Below are 19,238 nucleotides of genomic sequence, written 5' to 3'. Positions count from 1 at the left end.
ATGACCTGAGCTTAAGTCAGATGCCCAAGCAACTGAGCCACCCAGGCGCCCCCAGACAGTCTAACATTTTACCTATTTCTTCTGTCCCTGACCACAGATATATGTATCAACATAGATGCAATTGTATGTATTAATTTTTTCACTAAAAAATCATAAGCATCTTTTCTAAGTTATTATAGTCTCATAAACATACTTTACACAATTAAGTTTATTGGTGGTTTCCATTATAAAAGATGCTACTTGGTCACTCAAGTCAGAAAAGTAAAAAATTAGAAGAAAAGAAAAAGCACCTATAGTTTCACTGTGTATAAATTCACCCCCTATGTGTATTTTGGAACCATCATTATAATATTTAATGACTGAATAATTTTTAATATTTTTTCCAACATCTACAATCAATTTTATTCTAATATAATCTAAACACATCCCATTTAGGAAATACCAAGAAAAATTTATGTACAAGAGTTGACGCTATTTCATTTGGATAAAGCTGACAAATCCTTGCTATGAGTATAGTCCAGGAAACATCTCCGAGGAAACCTAAAATATTGGAATAGATGCTGTGGCCCCCAGTTTGATAGCTCTCAGAGACAACTGAAGTCGTCAATGTTTGGTACTAGATATAAAATTTCATTGGTTACCCTGCAACTGTTAAGGCTTCTTATGCATCTTATATCTAAATTCTTAAGCAGATTGTCGTCTCATAAATCCAAGTCTTCTGGAATAGCCTGCAGTGCTAAACCTGCAAACCAAATACAAATCTCTATTCCATCAAAACAAAACACAGTTTGATGCTTCTTCAACAGCCTTTTGTATGTACTCAACCTGTGAGATCCCAATGTAACAATTTTCCTCCAACATTTTCAATTACAGATTGTGGAAGATTCTTGCTTTCACTGATTCCTCGGATCCACCCTTTTACCAGATTATTTAATTTTCACAAATTAAAATCCTGCGCTGCAGTTCCTTTTCCTCTTCAAAAACCCCAAAGGGCTTCACAGTCTCAATTAATTTCTGAGTAAGTTGGCAGTCAGTCTCTTTGGGGGCTGCTAAGAGGTGATGTCACGGCGCCTCTGTGGTCCCTGTGTTTGCTGTGATTCCTGAGGTTTTATCTGGAAACAGCACACGGTCCAGTGGCCGCAGCTCCGGGTCACTTCTCCGCCCCACCCCGCTCCTCACCTCGCCCCGCCCCTCACCTCGCCCCGCCCCGCACCACCTCCCACCGCGCCGCCCGCCGCTGCCGCCGCCCCCCAACTCAGGATCCCCCAGCTCCCAGGAGAGAGGGAGGTAGGGACGCCACAGGTCTGGGTCCAACCTCACTCCCGCAGGGCCCCCGCCGCTTTAAGTGTTTCTCTTTCCTCCCCCTTGTCTTAACACGGCAACGCGAGTAATGTTTTATCTTGACAGAAATATTTTTTATTATATTTAGGTGATTGCGTTCAGAATCCTGGAGGGAAGTAGGGGCTGAATGGGTTGTTGAGTTGGTTTGTGATGTTGCGTAGTGCTGTTGTACAATATTTCTCCTTCAAAACATATGGCAGAATTCTATTTCTCCACCGTCTTGAAGTCAACCATAGCTTTAACCAATGGGACAGGAGTGGAAATGACTTGTGTTTGTTGCAAGTGGAAGCCTTTAAAAGTCAGTGCACGGTTGGCTATGTCTCTTTCCTCCTGCCGCAGTGACATGCAAAGTACCAGATGGTGGAAGTTACATCAGCCTGAGTCTTTGTGTAAGGAGAACAGTGCCCACAGCAGGACAAAAAAAAAAAAAAAAAAAAAAAAAAAAGGACCTCAGCAAGAAATTATATTTGTTATTTTGAGACAGTGAGATCTTACTACTGCAGTCTATCCAGTTTAATGTTTTGCTTTAATCTCAGAAGCATTCTATCCATCTCACATTGAAAAGACTGCTGGTTTGTCATGTGATTGGACTTTGACATCTGCAACTCCCCTCATCACCTCATGTGATTGTACCTTCCCTCTGTTTCTGTTCCATATATATCTTTCCCAAAGACAAGATAATCTCAGATAGAAAAGGACCACTTTTAATTGTGATAAAAATAGTTGCACTCTGGCCTAAAACCTGAAAACAAAGCAAATTTGGTTTTTATAAAGAGAATTGTGCTGCTTTGAGAAAAGAATCTGTCTCTAAGAGTCCAGATGGTTGTCATAATTCTTTGACTAAAGAACTTGAAGACTAGGAGCACCTGGGTCACTCAGTTGGCTGGGCAACCAACTCTTGATTTTGGCTCAGGTCATGATCTTAGGGTTCGTGGAATCAAGCCCCACCTCTGGGCTTGCACTGACAGCTCAGAGCCTGTGTAGGATTCTCTCTCTCTCTCTTTCTGCCCCTCCTCTGCTTGCTCTCTCTCAAAATAAATAAATAAACTTTTAAAAAAAAAGAACTTACAGACTAGAATGCCTAGCACAATCTGATAGATGTTCAATATATACTTATTTGGAAAGACAGTCAAGTGAAAGAGGGAGAAGGAAGAGTATGTGGAGTTTTAAAATTCATAAAGTGTATCGACTATATATATATATATATATATATATATATATAATCAGAATAGTTTAATTTGCAGAAAGAAAGTGTATCTATCTTAACCAGGAGGCTCCTTACAACATCCATCTGATAGAGACATTTCCAACACCGTTGGGCCTATGAGATCATAAGGTCCAAGTAGCCTGAACCTAATGTGGAGCCTTTTCTTGATCTGGATGCCACTCAGGACTGGATGCCTCATGTGCTACTACTAAAAGAGTCAGAAAACCATGCTTAAATATGGTATGTCCAAAAAGGTCTTGTCCTTGTGGTGGGACATTCCAGGTACAACTTGTCTATAACATTTTGAGGTGATATCTTAACATTGGACCCACAGAAACTCACTGGTGTGCCAGAGCCCTGAACTCTCAGAATTTAGCTCCATCTTTAGCATCCATGTTTTTCATTAAAGCATCTATCTGTGATGCTTTATTTTTCTAATGCTTTCTTTTTCCCACTCACCAGGCACGATTAGCACAATGTAACCAATGTAATGGACTGATGTGATAATGTGTGAGATATTAAGATTGAAATTTTACTAATAGCGAATGAATAAAAGCATTTTCTAGGTTGGTATCTGCATGGTAGAGCCAGACTGCAAATGACATCATTACCTAATTAAGGCTTGCAAAATTCCACAGTTATCCTCCGAGACTTGGGTTTTGCCACCAACTAGATGGACAGTGAGTGGGAAACTGAAACCATTGGTAGGTTTTTATGCAGGGGCAGTCTGGTTCCCTTGGAGCAAGGGGAGGTGATGTTGCTGCTGGCAGTGAAAACTCAGAGGCTATGGGGATTTGAAGTTCTCAGCCCCATCTCTTCTGCTTAAAAGTCTTAGGTTCCCACTCCTTTCCTATTAGTGTCTTAACTGAGCATAAGAGCCTTAATGGTATTGTGCATTTAACGGACACTGAAACTCTGCAACTTTTACAGTTAGGTTCTGTGTTTAATTCTCAGCTGCACCTGCCCCGTGCCTATAGGATCCAAGGGATTACTTTAAAAATGTGATGCTTTCTGATTATCCACCCATGCCCTGCATTGGGCTTTAAATGCCTTAAATTTTACCCTTTTTTTCTATATATGCTCTCCAGGGTTGTAAGACATGGCCATCCCAATCCACACAATCTTTGTACCTACCATTGCCACTAAATGCCATTCCCACTTGGTCTTCTAGTGCCTCGCTTTTAACCTTTCTGTCCCATGCTATGAGTGATCTGTGTCCCCATTTCTCCCTAGCAGGAAGGTTATTTATGTGTTCCATTTCCTGGAGCCATCCCACTCCCCTTTAATTGCTTGATCAGTCAGGGGCCTGGCAGGAAAGAGATGGAACCCTCAAAAAGATGACTAAAGAAAATTTAATGACATTACTACTTACAATGTGTGACAAGATATAGGGAAACTATACAGGCTGGAGGAGTTCTACAGGGCTGGCAACAGCAGGAAGCCTACGGTCTCTAAACTGGAGAAAGCAAGAAGAGGGAGGGATGGCTGAAACCAGTGAGAATGTAGTAGTGGCAGGGAGCGAGGGAGCTGTGGCCTTAGGTGTAGGAATGCATAACCTGTCACTTCACAACAGGCTGTCAAGGGAATCGACCCATCACACTTTCACTGCCCTTTCATTTTCTGGTCTCCGGCCCATCCCAGTTGGAAATCTGGTTAATGCTGTTGATAAAAGTCAGGGGCACAGAGCAGAGTGTGAAAAGATGGTGAATGGATATGAAAGAGCAAATAAAGACTGCCCTCAGTCAACCCTCTTCCCTTTTCCCCATCAGCATCCACCATTAGTCTTTTTTTTTTTTTCTCCCCTAGGTGAAAAATTCATTTCCCCCAAACAGGGTGCATACCCAGAGTCCCATCAGCTAGTATAGCATTCCCGGGTGTTAACAATGCAGTCATATTCTCACCCGAAACCTAAGACATTGGCCACCACCAGCCATCGGTGCTCTTCATATAAAACTGTAGATCTTTTAGGGCACTTGGGTGGCTCAGTCGTTGAGTGTCTGACTTTGGCTTGGGTCACGATCTCAAGGTTGGTGAGTTTGAGCCCTGCGCGTTGGGCTCTGTGCTGACAGTTCGGAGTCTGAAGCCTGCTTCAGGTTCTGTCTTCATCTCTCTCTGCCCCTCCCCTGCTTACATTCTGTCTCTCTCAAAAATAAATAAACATTAAAAAAATTGAAATTTATTTTTTTTTGTAAATTTTTAAAAATGTTTTTATTTACTTCTGAGACACAAAGAGACAGAGCATGAGAGGGGGAGGGGCAGAGAGGGAGGGAGACACAGAATCCCAAGCAGGCTCCAGGCTCTGAGCTGTCAGCACAGAGCCCGACGCGGGGCTCGAACTCACAAACCGTGAGATCATGACCTGAGCTGAAGTTGGACACTCAACCAACTGAGCCACCCAGGCACCCCCAAAATTAAAATATTTAATAAAAAAACCCCTGTAGATCTTTTAAAAAGAAGAGAAATAACCAATTAGCATAGAACATTGTTGCTACCATCTAACATGGACAATATCCAGCATAGTATGGTCCTCTGGCCCCTTAGCATCTATGTGACTCATAACATGTGTGCTCTAAGAGGCAGTTGGAGCTCCTTGGAAGAAAATGGTTCTCAGGTAAGAGACAATTTGATACCAGGGTAGCAAGGGCAGAAGGACAAATCAAGAGCTTCTGAGCTGAGTTGTTTTCATCATCAGGATCCAATTATCAGTCTTGATCAGCATGCTTTGATCACCATTTTTAGAGGAAAGCAGGATCCAGGTTCAGAGAAGGGACTTAGTAGAAAAGTAGTGAGGTGGTGGTAAGAACTTCAACCTGTTAGGCTGGTGTTCAGGACTGGGTACTACTTCTATCTGGTAACAGTACAGAAGGTGAAGGAGATGAGCCTCTTCCAGCCAATGGTTAGATAGACAGAAAGCAGCCCACTGCTCATGTAGCACACTGTCAATCCACAAATACTGAGCGTTACCATGTGTCAAGTATTGTCTTGAAAACTGGAGGTATGATGTTTGAAAAAAAGAAAAAAAAAATCCCTGTCTTTACGGAGCTTGGGTAGAAGCGAGGAAGGCAGAGGTCAGATACATTCATTCAAATGGTTAATTAGTTAGGGGCGCCTGGGTGGCTCAGTAGGCTAAGCATCCACATCTTGATCTCTGCTCAGGTCATGATCTTATGGGTAGTGAGATAGAGCCCCAGGTGGGGGTCTGTGCTGACAGTGTGGAGCCTGCTTGGGATTCTCTCTCCCTCGCTCTCTGTCCCTGCCCCATTCGCATACATGCTCTCTCTCAAAATAAATAAATAAAAAGGGGCGCCTGGGTGGCTCAGTTGGTCAGGTGTCCGAATTCGGCTCAGGTCATGATCTCATGGTTCCCGAGTTCAAGCCCTGCGTCAGGCTCTGTGCTAACAATTCAGAGCCTGGAGCCTGTATCAGATTCTGTGTCTCCCTCTCTGTCTCTGCCCCTCCCCAGCTCACGCTCTTCTCTCTCTTTCTCTCAAAAATAAATAAACATTAAGAAAATAAATAAATAAGCTTAAAAAAGAAAAACCAAACGGTTAATTAATTAATACAGTAAAATGTGCCATGGACAACTCTTTGGCAATATCAGAGCACATACCAGGGCCCTACCTAATCTGGAGAGTCGGGGAAGACTTCTCAGGGAAACAAATGTATCTCACGATCATTAGTGGGCAGGTGTGAGGGCAGCAGACCACTTCCAGATACCACACCTGTGAAAGGGCACCTAATCACTAGCCCACCAGCCTTGACTCTGCCGAGTTCTAGGCCCACACAGGATAGAGCTAGATGGAAAACCTGCCCCAGAAGAGTCCAGAAGAGACATAGCTGTGAGTGGTCACATGTAGTGGCTCCAATTCCATTTCCTCCGTGAGTCTAATATTTCTCTGTTTGTGTTTGTGTGGGTGTATGTGAGAGAGAGAGAGAGAGAGGGACAGAGAGAGGGAGAGAGAACACTTTCATGTCTTTGTCTCCATTGCTATTTCCTTGTTTGCTCCATTGTTGGAGCCTGGAAACCAACCCCAGCAACCATGAAAAGTGACTCTCAGATACTTGAGGTAAATGCTAAACTTTCTCACATTATTCCTGCCTTTCTTTCTCTCCGTGGTTCCTGCGTCTGCTCAGATTTTACTCTTTCTGTGTTGTGGCTAAGAACTCTGAAGTCCTATAAACCTGGGTCCCAATGCTGGCTTAACCAGTCACCAGGTGTGAGACCTGGGACAAGTTCCTTAGTGTCCCTTAACTTCAATTTCCCCAGTTAGAATCGGAGGCTAGTAACAGTACCTCCCTCACAGAGCTCGTGTGAGAATAGAACAGGATATGCCACTGTAGGTGGAAGTTCTAGTTGTTAATTCAGTTTTTCCTTTTTCACCACTTGGACCTGACAGCAAAGTCTCGATACCGAACTTTGACACTCATCCTCCACTGGGACGCCGACTGCAGTTACTCTCAGGTGCTTCTCATGCTGGGCCGCTTCCCATGAACCCCTCATCCAGCCTCGTGCTCTAGGACGCCATGACAGGTTTAGCCATGAAGTCAATGGCCCCGCAGGGGTATCAGGCAGCTCCTCCTCATCTCGCTTCTCATCTTCAACCTCTCTCATTCCTTAAACTGTTCCAAATGAGGAAACAAATTTCTGTGGATTTTTCCCATATTTATGGAACAATTTTACGTAAATTCTTAATTTTAAAGTCACACAAATATAATGATACACATTTCGCTATATGAAAAAAACTCCCAACAACTGAAATGGCATGAAGTTGCTTTGTACTAATGCTAATGTTTTCTATGTGTCTGTGAGCCTGGATGGGGATGAAACGGTTCCCCAGCCCAGGACTAGATGATCTCTTGAGGTTCTTTTAGAGATATGAACAGGAAACTAATGACGAAATAATGAGTTCTAGTCTTACATGATGTGCAAGGTGTATGCCCGGGCTTTGTTGATAGGTTCAAGATGTTGTTGGCCGGTATTTCAAGAAAAAAAGAGTGTTGTGGTCTATAATTCTTTATTTACATTTTTTAAAAGGAGTTATTTGTTTATACTAGTTTCTTACTTGATCTCTGGATGCAACAATAAGGCTCCTGACTGGGCAAATATATTTTTAACTGCAACACTAAATGTATTAAAAAAATTTTTTTTTAATGTTTATTTATTTTTGAGAGAGAGAGAGACAGAGAGAGAGTAGGGAGGGGCAGAGAGAAAGGGGGACACAGAATCCAAAGCAGGCCCCAGGCTCTGTGCTGGGGCTCTGTTCTGTCAGCACAGAGCCTGATGCGGGGCTTGAACTCACGAACTCCAAGATCATGACCCGAGGTGAAGTCAGACGTTTAACTGACTGAGCCACCCAGGTGCCCCAACACTGAATGCATTTTATCCTAACATTTTTCTAAACTTTTTTTTTTTTTTAAACAATTTAGATTTACAGATGTTTCAAAGATACTACACTGTGCACTATTTGGGCACCTGGGTGGCTCAGTCGGTTGAGTATCCAAATCTTGACTTTGGCTTAGGTTATGATCTCATGGTTCCCAGGATCAAGCCCATGCTGGGCTCTGCCCTGACGGAGTGGAGCCTGCCTGGGATTCTCTCTCTGCCTTTCTCTCTGCCTCTCCCTCCCTCACGTCTGTGCACATGCTTTTTTTCTCTCTCTCAAAATAAACATTAAAAAAAAGATAGTACAAAGATAAGTTAGAAAGATAGCACAGAGATGGGTTACAAAGATAGTTTAGAGAATTAATTCTTATATGTACATTTCTTGGAGATCCTGAGGGTTTGGTTCTGGATCTACCAAAATAAAGTGAATATCACAGTAAAGCAAGTCAAATGAATGTTTTGGTTTCCCAGTGCATGTAAAAGCTATGTTTATACTGTACTGCAGTCTATTAAGTGTATAATAGCATTACATATAAAAAAAAAAAAGAATGTATATACCTTGATTAAAAAATACTGCTAAAAAATGCTAACCAATCATCAGAGCTACCAGTGAGTTGTAATCTTCTTGCTGGTGGAGGGTCTTGCCTCGATGTTGATGGCTGCTGACTGATCAGGGAGGTGGTTGCTGAATGGTAGGTGGCAGTGGTAATCTCTTAAAATACAACAGTGGGGCAACTGGGTGGCTCAGTCAGTTAAGCATCAAAGTCTTGAGATTGAGCCCCACCTTGAGCATTGGGCTTCCTGCTGGGAGTGGAGCCTGCTTAAGATTCTGTCTCCCCATCTCCTTCTGCCCCTCCCCCACTCATTAGCACACACACATAATCCACCCCCCTCTCAAAAAAAGAGACAACAATGAAGTTTATTGCACCAGTCAACTCCTCCTTTCACAATTTCTCTGTAGCATGCGGTGCTGTTTGATAACACTTTACTGAAAGTAGAACTTCTTTCAAAATTTGAATCAATCATCTCAAACCTTGCCTTTGCTTAATCAGCTAAGTTGATATAACACAGAATCCTAAATCCTAAATCCTTTCTTAAATCCTTTGTTATTGTTTCAACTTCAAAAAGGTCTTCACAGCATCTTTGCCAGGAGTAGATGCCATCACAGGAAACTACTGTGTTTGCTCATCCATAAGAAACAACTCCTCATCCGTGAAAGTTTTATCATGAGATTGCAGCCATTCAGTCACATATTCAGGCTTCACTTCTAGTTCTCTTGCTATTTCCACCACACCTGCAGTTACTTCCTCCACTGCAGTCCTGAGCCCCTCCAAGTCATCCACGAGGGTGGGAATCAGCTTCTTCCAAACTCCTGCACATGTTGATATCATGACCTCTTTCCATGAATATGAGTGTTCTTAATCGCATCTAGAATGGTGAATCCTTCCCAGAGGGTTTTCAATGAACTTTGCCCAGATCCATTAGAGGAATCACTATCTATGATTCCTCTATCTATAAGGCAGCTATAGCCTTATGAAATGTATTTCTTACATAGTAAGACTTGAAAGTCAAAGTTACTCCTTGAACCATAGGCTGCAGAATGGATGTTGTGTTAGCAGACATTAGTGACATTAATCTTGTTGTGCATTTCCATCAGACCTCTTGGGTGACAGGTTCATTGTCAATGTGCAGCAATATTTAACAAAGAATATTTTTTGTGAGAAGTGGTTCTCAACAGTGGGTTTAAAATATTCAGTAAACCATGTTGTAAACATGGTTGTCATTCAGGCTTTATTGTTGTATGTATGTATTGTTTGATGTATGTCATTCAGGCTTTATTGTTCCATTTACAGAGCACAGGAAGACCGAATTTAGCAAAATTCTTGAGGCCCTAGGACTTTCAGAATGGTAAGTGAGCAATGGCTTCAACTTAAAGTTAGCAGCTGCGTCAGCCCCTGACAAGAGAGTCAGCCTATCTTTTGAAGCTTTGAGGCCAGGCGTTGACATCTCCTCTCTGGTGATGAAAGTCCTACATGGCAGCTTCTTCCAATAGACAGCTGTTTCATGTACATTGAAAATATGTTGTGTAGTGTAGCCACCTTTACGAATTCTCTTAGCTGGATCTTCTGGATAACTTGCTTCAGCTTCCATATCAGCACTTGCTGCTTCACCTTGCACTTCTATGTTATGGAAATGGCTTCTTTCCTTAAGCCTCATGACAGAACCTCTACTAGCTTCAAATTCTTCTTCTGCACCTTCCTCACCTCTCTCAGACTTCACAGAATTGAGGCGTTAGCGCCTTGCTCTAGATTAGGCTTTGGCTTAAGCGAATATTGTGGCTGGTTTGCTCTTCCATGCAGACCACTAAAACTGTCTCCAAATCAGTAATAAGGCTGTTTTGTTTTCTTATATTCATGTGTTCGCTGGAGTAGCACTTTCAATTTCCTTCAAGAACTTTTCTTTTGCATTCAAACTTTGGCTACCAGTTTGGTGCAAGAGGCCTAGCTTTTGGCCTGTCTCAGCTTTTGACGTGCCTTCCTCACTAAGCTTAGTCATCATTAGCTTTTGATTTAAAGTGAGAGATGTGCAACTCTTTCCTTCACTTGAACACTTGGAGGCCACTGTAGGGTTATTAATTGGCCTAATTTCAATATTGTTGTGTGTTAGGGAATAGGGAGGCCTGAAGAGGGGAAGAAAGATGGGGGAATGGTCCATCGGTGGAGCAGTGAGAACACACACAAAATTTATCACTTAAGTCTGCTATCTTATATGGGTGCGGTTTGTGGCAGCCCGGAACAATTACAATAGTAACAGATCATTGCTTTGTTCATCAGAGATCATTGATCACAGATCACCATAACAAATGGAATAATAATGAAAAGTTTGAAATATTGTAAGAATTACCAAAATGTGACATAGAGACATGAAGTGAACAAATGCAGTTTGAAAAATGGTGCCAGTAGATTTGTTTAAAACAGGGTTGCCACAAGCCTCCAATTTGTAAAAACAAAAACAAAAGCAAAAACACAAGATCTGTGAAGTAAAAGAAAGTTAGATATACCTAGATAGTTTTCATGCAGCTTCTTTTAATGTTATTACATTGCATGTAAGCAGGTACCTTTATCAAACCTAAGGAATCAACATTGGTACAGCACTATTAACTAAACTTCAGACTTCATTGAATTTTCACCAGTTTTTCACTTACTTTTTTTTTCTGCTCCAGGGTTCAGTAGGTTACCACATTGCATTTGATTACCATATCTCTCTTGTCTCCTCCAAACTGTGACAGTTTCTCAGTCTTTCCTTGTTTTTCATGAACTTGACACATTTGAGGAGCACTAGCCAGATATTTTGTAGAACGTCCCTCAATTTGGGTTTGTCTGATGTATTGTAATGACCAGACTGGAGTTATGGGTGTTTTAGAATGTCACAGAGATGAAATGCCTTTCTCATTTCATCATATGAGGGATATGTGATATCAACATGTGCTAATCAACTTACTACAGTGCTGTAAACCTTGACCACTTGGTTAAGATGGTATGTGTCTGTCAGTTTTCTCTACTGTAATATTACTGGGGTCCCCCCTCCCCCTTTTAATACTCTGTCCATTAGAAGTCACTTACTAAATTCCATTAACACTCAAGAGCCGGGAAAATAAATGACTCCTCCTAGAGGTAGGATTATCAAAACATTTGTGAACATACATTAAAAACACCAAAACATTTAATAAATATTTTGGGGGAGATGCTTTGAGGCTATGCAACTATTCGGTTCCTCCTTAAAGTTTCACCCACTAATTTTAGCATTCATCCCAAATCTTGCCCACAATAATTATTGCCGTGGTGCTCAAATGGTAACTTTTCTATTGCCCTCATTCCTTCTATATTTTTTATTCAGAACTTTGGAATTTTTCTGTAAGGAAGGATTTTGCTTCTCCCCCATTTATTTGTTTCATCATTTGTTTATATCAGTTAAGGACTAATAGATACTTATTCTATTCTTGGGTCATAATCAAATACTATTGTCATTACTTTTTGTTGTTCAAATTGTTCCGAGTTTCGCCAATGAAAACTCCTTATTATTTCTGTACCATCCATCTATCTACATGGGTTCACACTGATATCTTTGACTCATTCAACTCCGCAGGGTTCTTTCTAGCCTTCCTGTCTTTACTTGTTTGTAATTTACTCTCCCTGACAGCAAGACATATGACTTCCATCATCTGTAATTTATTTACATATTTGTTCAACCCTGGTATCCTTGTAAAGCAGTATCAGAATTGCTAACCTGTCCTCTCGTGTGAAACATGGTTACTAAGTAGACTACAGTGTTTTTTGTCCATTCTTTTTGTCTTTAGTCTTACAGTTTCCAATAAAAATTACTTAGGTCAACTCTTCCTCCCCACTCCCATGCAGTTATGTCATACTTTCTCATATAGTTAGATTCATTTGTTGTGGTTGGTCTTCATTCTATCTTGGGATTCCCCAACAATCCTGAGTTAGCTTTTCAAATTGCATGCAGTAAAGTTTACTCTTTGTGGTGTATAGTTCAGTGGGTTTTACCAAACACAGAGGGTCATGTATTCACCACCACAGTACCACATAGAATAGTCTTGTCATCATAAAATTCCCTTGTGCTTCTCCTTGTACTGAACTCCTTTCCCCTGCCCTAACACCCTATGATAGTGTTTTCAAAAATAAGCATTTTTAAGTGATAAAGAATATTAGGAACCAACTTGCCCTAAACTTTTCCATTTTATAATTTTTGGTATTTAAAAAATTTATGAAAGTACTGTATACACATTTCTGTTTACAGGTAGAGAAAGCCACAATATAAAAAACAATCCTCCTTCAGTAGTTAGCATGTGTGAAGATGTAAGAGCTTGTCTATCGGTATGTTTTTGGCACAGTCTTGGACCTTTAAATCTGAAGTCTTTCATGGTAGTAATAGTTCCAAGCCCCAATCTCAGAAGTAACCAGTGTGAAGCCCTTTATTTCCCATATGAGAAAGTTGAGAACCAGAAATTAAGGTCATGCAGTTATTTATGACAACACATGAGGTGGAACTCACACTCAAGGCTCCCCGTCCATTGTTCTTTCCACATCCTGGTGTTTTTTCAAAGGCACGAGCTCGGATCAACCTGCCACCCAAATGCAGATGAATGTGAACCGGATAACTTGAAAACACCCATGAGGTAGTAAGTAGGCGGCTTTGACGTCAGTTGCTGCTGCTGTAGACAAAGGGACACTTGTGTGTGTGTCTAAATCCAGATGATTTTTATTTTCTAAGTTATGCCATGGAGGACTATAAAAAAAATCTTTCCACTCTGGCCACAGCAGGTATGTGATAGGGATTTGTAGAGAAGCTCATAGACAGAAGGCATCGGCAAAGATTCTCTTATGGAAGTCCCTGTTTTGCAAAGATTTAAGCAGTAGCAATTAGAAGCACAGATTCTAGAACAATAAAAGAATCATTGATAAAATCTGTGCCCTTGAAACTGGACTTGGAGGAACTGAAGAGAATGAGAAACTCTGGAATATGTATAACTGTGAAAACGGAAGCACACCCCTCCCCCACCCACCCCACCAAAGGACCAGTGTGGCACTCTGGAGCGAAAGGAGTCAAGGAGTGAATGAGCAGAACCAACCTGACCAAAAACATAGAGCTGCTTGCCACAGGACCAGCACAGGACGTCAGTCACCCTAGTGCTACCTGGCTGAAGGCTCCACCAGCATCTAGAGCACGGGAGCTGTGCAACACTAAAATTATACTGTGATTATAATACGTGTACTTGAAATATGGCACAGCTATCTCAACTTACGTTATTTCCATTGTGTAATTTAGTTGCCTTGAACTAATCCTTCTATTGCTTGAGTAAAGAGAACTCCTTAAAAAAAAAAGAGAGAACTCCTTTATTCTGTTGAAGATAGATGTCTGAACTGGGTGGAACTCACTAACGTGTGCTTACAGCCCTGATTGTTGCCCAGCGTCGGCAGACCAAGACAACACCCCCAGGAGAGGATGGTGCCCAAACAGGCCCCAGTTCCATGGAGATATGCCACTTCTTACATATATGAAACAAAAGCTCCAGGCAGCAAAATCCAGAAATCCTTCCAAGTGTAGAAATATATACATTTTTCAGGATTACAAACTTACTATTTTATGTGTGAAATTAACTGTACATCTCACAGGGCATTCTTAAATATTCTAAAGGTTATCTGAGTGAATGGCAAGATAAATTATTTCCCTTGAATGTTTTTAAACACCCTAGGTCTTCATAAAATAAATTATGTCCCATTCATATTTTTAGATATTCCACGTCTTTCTCAGGACACGACAGCCTTAACACTGGAACAAATTCTAAGGACATTTAAGTGGATGCAACTTCTTTCAACCTGAATTTACCTTTAGATATCTCCTTTAAAAAAATAGCTTGTTTGTTTATTCATCATTTAATTGGAGTTACAATTTAAGGCACAGATCTAAAATGTTCAGTTTGATGAGTTTTGGCATTTGTAAATATCCATGAAACCACCACCCCAAACAAAATATGGAACATTTTCATCATCAGAAATTTCCCTTATGCTATCTTCCAGTCAGTTTTACCCCACTTCTAAATCCAACCACTTTCTGACTTCCATCATAAATTTATTTTGCCTGTTCTTACATTTCATATTCATTCAGTCAAGTAGTGTGTTGTGTGTGTGTGTGTGTGTGTGTGTATTCTTTCATTCAGTGTTTTTGAGATTCATCCATGTTGCTGTACTTACCAGAAGTTCTTCCTTTTTACTGCTGAATAGTGTCCCATCATGCGGCTATGCCATAATCTGTTTACACATTCTGTTGTTGACACTGGAGTTTTCCAGTTTAAGGCTGTTATGGGAAAGGCTGCTATAGATATTCTTGAATTAGTCTTTCTTTTTTCCTTTTTCTAAGAGTTTATTTTTTAAAGTTTATTTATTTATTTTGAGAGAGAGAGAGAAAGAGAGAGGAAGTGTGTGTGTGTGTGTGTGTGTGTGTGTGAGAGAGAGAGAGAGAGAGAGAGAGTGAGTGTGGGGGAGGGGCACAGAGAGAGGGAGAGAGAATCCCAAGCAGGCTCTGAGCTGTCAGCACAGAGACTGATGTGGGGCTCAAACTCATGAACTGTGAGATCATGACCTGAGTTGAAGTCAGAAGCTTAGCCAACTGAGCCACCCAGGAGCCCCTATATTTTTCTTTTTTAAAAAGTCTTATTTTGAAATAATTTCAAAATTATTCAAATAATTTCGTAATTGAAATAATTTCAAAAATTATTTTTGCAACTACCAAAGTTACAAAAATTAAAATGACACAAAATCACACATATACCCTTTATCCAGATTTATTGATTGTAAATATCTAACTTTTGTTTTATCATTTGTGTGTGTGCTATTTTGTGTGTGTGTGTGTGTGTGTGTGTGTGTGTGTGTTCTTGAATCATGTGAAGGCCCTTTACCCCAAAATGATGGCCCTTTACTCCTACAAAGTTCAGTGTAGGTTTCCTTAAAATATGGATATTCTCTAATATAATCACAGTACAGGTCTTCCTTGACTTATAATGGGGTTACATTCTGATAAGCCCATCAGAAGTTGAAAATATTGTAGGGGCATCTGGGTGGCTCAGTCGGTTAAGCGTCTGACTTCACCTCAGGTCATGATCTCATGGTTCGTGAGTTGGAGCCCCACGTCGGGGTCTGTGCTGACAGCTCGGAGCCTGGAGCCTGCTTCGGATTCTGTGTCTCCCTCTCTCTCTGCCCCTCCCCCACTCCTGCTCACTCTCTCTCTCAAAAATAAATAAATCAAAAAAATTAAAAAACAAAAAAGAAGTTGAAAATATTGTAAATTGAAAATGCATTTAATACCCCATGACCTACTGAACACTATAGCTTAGCCTAGCCTACCTTGATCATGCTTAGAACACTCACATTAGCCCACAGCTGAGCAACATCATCTCACACACAAAGCCTATTTTATAATAAAGTGTTGAAAATCTTATGTAATTTATCGAGTACTGTACTGAAAGTGAAAACCAAAATGGTTGTATGGTTACAGAATGGTTGTCAGTGTATCTGTCGTTGCCCTTGTGATCGCATGGCTGATGAAACCTTGGTGGCCACTGCCCAGCCTCCCAAGAGAGGATTGTACCGCATATCACTAGCCCAGGAGAAGATCAAAATTCAAAACTCAAAGAACAGTTTCTACTGAATGTGTACTGCTTTTACATCATAAAGTTGAAGAATTGTAAGTCAAACCATCATAAGTCAGGGACCATTTACATAGTTAGCAACTTCGGTGAATTTTACATTGATATAATACTCTAAGCCATCAATCATATTCCAATTTTATCAGTTACTGACCCAATTATTGACCCAATAACATCTTTAAGGAAATCCTCTGCTGTCCCTCATCCCACCAACAACAAAATCCAGTTTAGGGTTAGCTACTGCTTTAATTGTCACCTCTTTTTAGCCTCCTTTAATCTGGAATGTTTTTAAAGCCTTTCTTTTTATGACACTGACATTTTTCACAACAACAGTACTCCTCTCTTGTTTAAAAAATGTTCTTCATTTTGGGTTGTTCTGATGTATCTTCATGGTTAGATTCACATTATGCATTCTAGACCAAAATACTGCATAGGGATGTTGTATCCTCAGAATAGCACATTTAGAGGCATAAGATATCCATCTGTCCCACCCTGGTGATGTTGATTTGAATTGCCTAGTCAAGGTGTTGTCCAATTTATTCACTAAAATCACCATTTTTTACTGTTGTAATTAATAGGTGGTCTATGGGAAGATAATTTAGGATTATGAAAATATCCTGTTCCTTATCAAAATTTCCTCCTGGATTTAGCATCCATTGGTGGTTTTTGCCTGATTCAATCTTTACTATGATTATCGCAAAATAGTAATCTTTCAACTTGTGTACTCCTCCACATTTACCAGTTTGTCCTCAGCATTGAACTATAATTAAGAGCTCTCTCCTCTGCTTCCTTATTTATTTATTATAGATATGAACTCATTAATTTCTGTTTCTTCACTGGCTTATAATTCGTTACCGTGCTTATTTTGGTGCCCAAATTATCCCAGATTTGGCCAAGAGGAGTCTCTTCAAGAGGGCTCTTGTGTTTTTGTGACATGCTTCATCTTTTTTTTTAACCACTTCTTATTTTCTGGCATTAGTAGCGCTTTCAGACTTGTAGTCACTTTGTTCCATGCCTAGAATTAGCCATGTCTTTGAGGAGCCCTCGTTCATTTTAGTGAAGAATGATATTAAAGACCAAGATCTTTAATAGGTACTAGGCATGATCATTGCTACCAGCATCTTTGCTTCTTGGTCCTTTCAGTGGACAGAATTAAGAAATACACAAATGTATACACATATATACGAATGTACACCTGCAAAAACATACACATACATGTCGCGACCAGCGCAACAAACACCGAGATCAGGGGCCTGAGGGTAGGGGAATGTAAGAAAGAAAAGAAGAGAAGCCAGTTTGGGAACAGGAGGGTCCCCTGGGCTGATGGCCCAAGTGACGGCTTTATTGTTGCTGTACACAATCTTTTATATCAAGACTCTTATGGATCAGGTCATTCTAAGAATAAACAGGTTTCACATGATCGCTGCCAGCCAAAACATTTAGTTCTGTGTACCTTGTGAACTTTCTAAACAGGTCACAACAAGACCTTGTTGATAGATTGCTAGCAAAACACAGTTCCCATGTTTGTTTCTCTTTGACCCCGGGTAGAAAAAGGGGGGTAACATTACTGCCAACACCCACAGACCACAGGCTTCAGGAATTAGCTTTCTCAGCCTTGACAAGGCTTTCGTATGCCTTTGCAAGTGGGGGAATGGGAGGGGGAACCACCGGGTTGGCTGAGTCAACAGGGAGCCGTTGCTCGACCCGGTCTCAGCCTGGCACCGGGGTCCGGCCTCCCACACATACATACTTATACACACACACCATATACATATTTTAGAAGTCATAAATTCATGCCTGAGATCTCCAATTCCAATCCATCCCCTCAGCATCCTTTTCTTGTTTTCTTCCATTCCTTATTTGTATGCTCCCTCTCTCCACAAGATATCTGGCTCCCAACAACATCTGTATGTTGCTCAGTCCTGTAATACACTCTAACATAACTTAGAATCACTTTGCTGACACTACTATAATAAACGAATCTCTAAAATGAGTCCAAGATTCACTTGTAATTCTTTTCTACTCCCCACCTTGCCCAAGACTAAGGGTGTACAGTCAAACATTTATCTGTAAGTTACTTGGCTTCCTTCCATCTTTCCTTCCTTGGTTCTTTTCTTCCTTAATCTTTTTCCTTCCAGTATGGTTATGGTATTCATTTGAAATACAGTTAGGTTCGTGTCTTTTCTTTTGCTTAGAGTTTTTTATTTTCCTCCCATTCTTAGCGTTTGAATTTAATTTTTGAATGTGTAGAACATAAATATGCTTTCAAGATCCAAAATTTTGCAAAAACATATTCTCAGAAAAGTGATACTCCCTTCACATCCCTTCCCATCCTCTTTCTTCCCACCCTTTGTATGCCACCAATTTCATTGTTATCTGGTTTGCTGGTTAGCGTTTCTTTTTGTAAAGATAAGCAAATATACGTATATATCCCATTTTCCCTTCTTTTGTATGTAAAAGGTAGGATCTGTTTAAGCTCTTATGCTTTATTTTTTTTAAAGCTTATTTATTTATTTTGGGGTGGGAGGGGCAGAGAGAGGGAGAGAGAGAGAGAATTCCAAGCAGACTCTGCACTGTCTGCATGGAGCCCAATGTGGGGCTCAAACCCATGAGCCATGCAATCATAACCCAAAACAAAACCAAGGGCTGCAATCATAACCCAATACAAAACCAAGGGCTGGATGCTTAATTGACTGAGCCACCTAGGCTCCTCTCTTATGCTTTTTTAAAATCTTAAGGGTACCTCCTGAAATAACTTCCTTGCAGTTTTTAGAGATCTGCTCTGTTATTTTTTACAGCTGCATAGAATTCATTGTGTGTCTGTGCCAAAGATTTTTCAATCCATATCCTATATTTAAGTCTTTGATTAGTTTCCATTATTTCATAACTTCAAATCATGCTTCAAGAAGAAGTAATCCTGTGCCTATATGTTTTTTTGTTTTGTTTTGTTTAAATTTCTGGAGTGTACCTACTTCCTTGTGTATCTAAATTCCTAGAAATAAGATTGCTGGGTTGAGGCATATATGCATGTATGGTTTTGTATTTGTTTCCATATTGCCAAATTCCCCATACTTTTTTCATTCTCA

At 40.6% G+C, this 19,238-nt stretch overlaps 1 protein-coding gene and 1 pseudogene across 4 annotated transcripts in view; one reads left to right on the top strand and one right to left on the bottom strand.

Annotated features, from left to right (window-relative positions):
- The window catches only part of ABCD3 (ATP binding cassette subfamily D member 3), a 113,141-nt gene that overhangs the window by 8,301 nt on the left and 85,602 nt on the right, over positions 1–19,238 (top strand). The window lies entirely within an intron of this gene.
- On the bottom strand, positions 353–7,160 carry LOC131496115 (poly(A) polymerase alpha-like; annotated as a pseudogene).

The sequence above is a fragment of the Neofelis nebulosa genome, chromosome 2, assembly GCF_028018385.1.
Source record: "Neofelis nebulosa isolate mNeoNeb1 chromosome 2, mNeoNeb1.pri, whole genome shotgun sequence".
Lineage (NCBI taxonomy): Eukaryota > Metazoa > Chordata > Mammalia > Carnivora > Felidae > Neofelis > Neofelis nebulosa.
The sequence above is the reverse complement of the archived record's forward strand: the minus strand, read 5'-3'. Positions and strand labels throughout refer to the sequence as shown.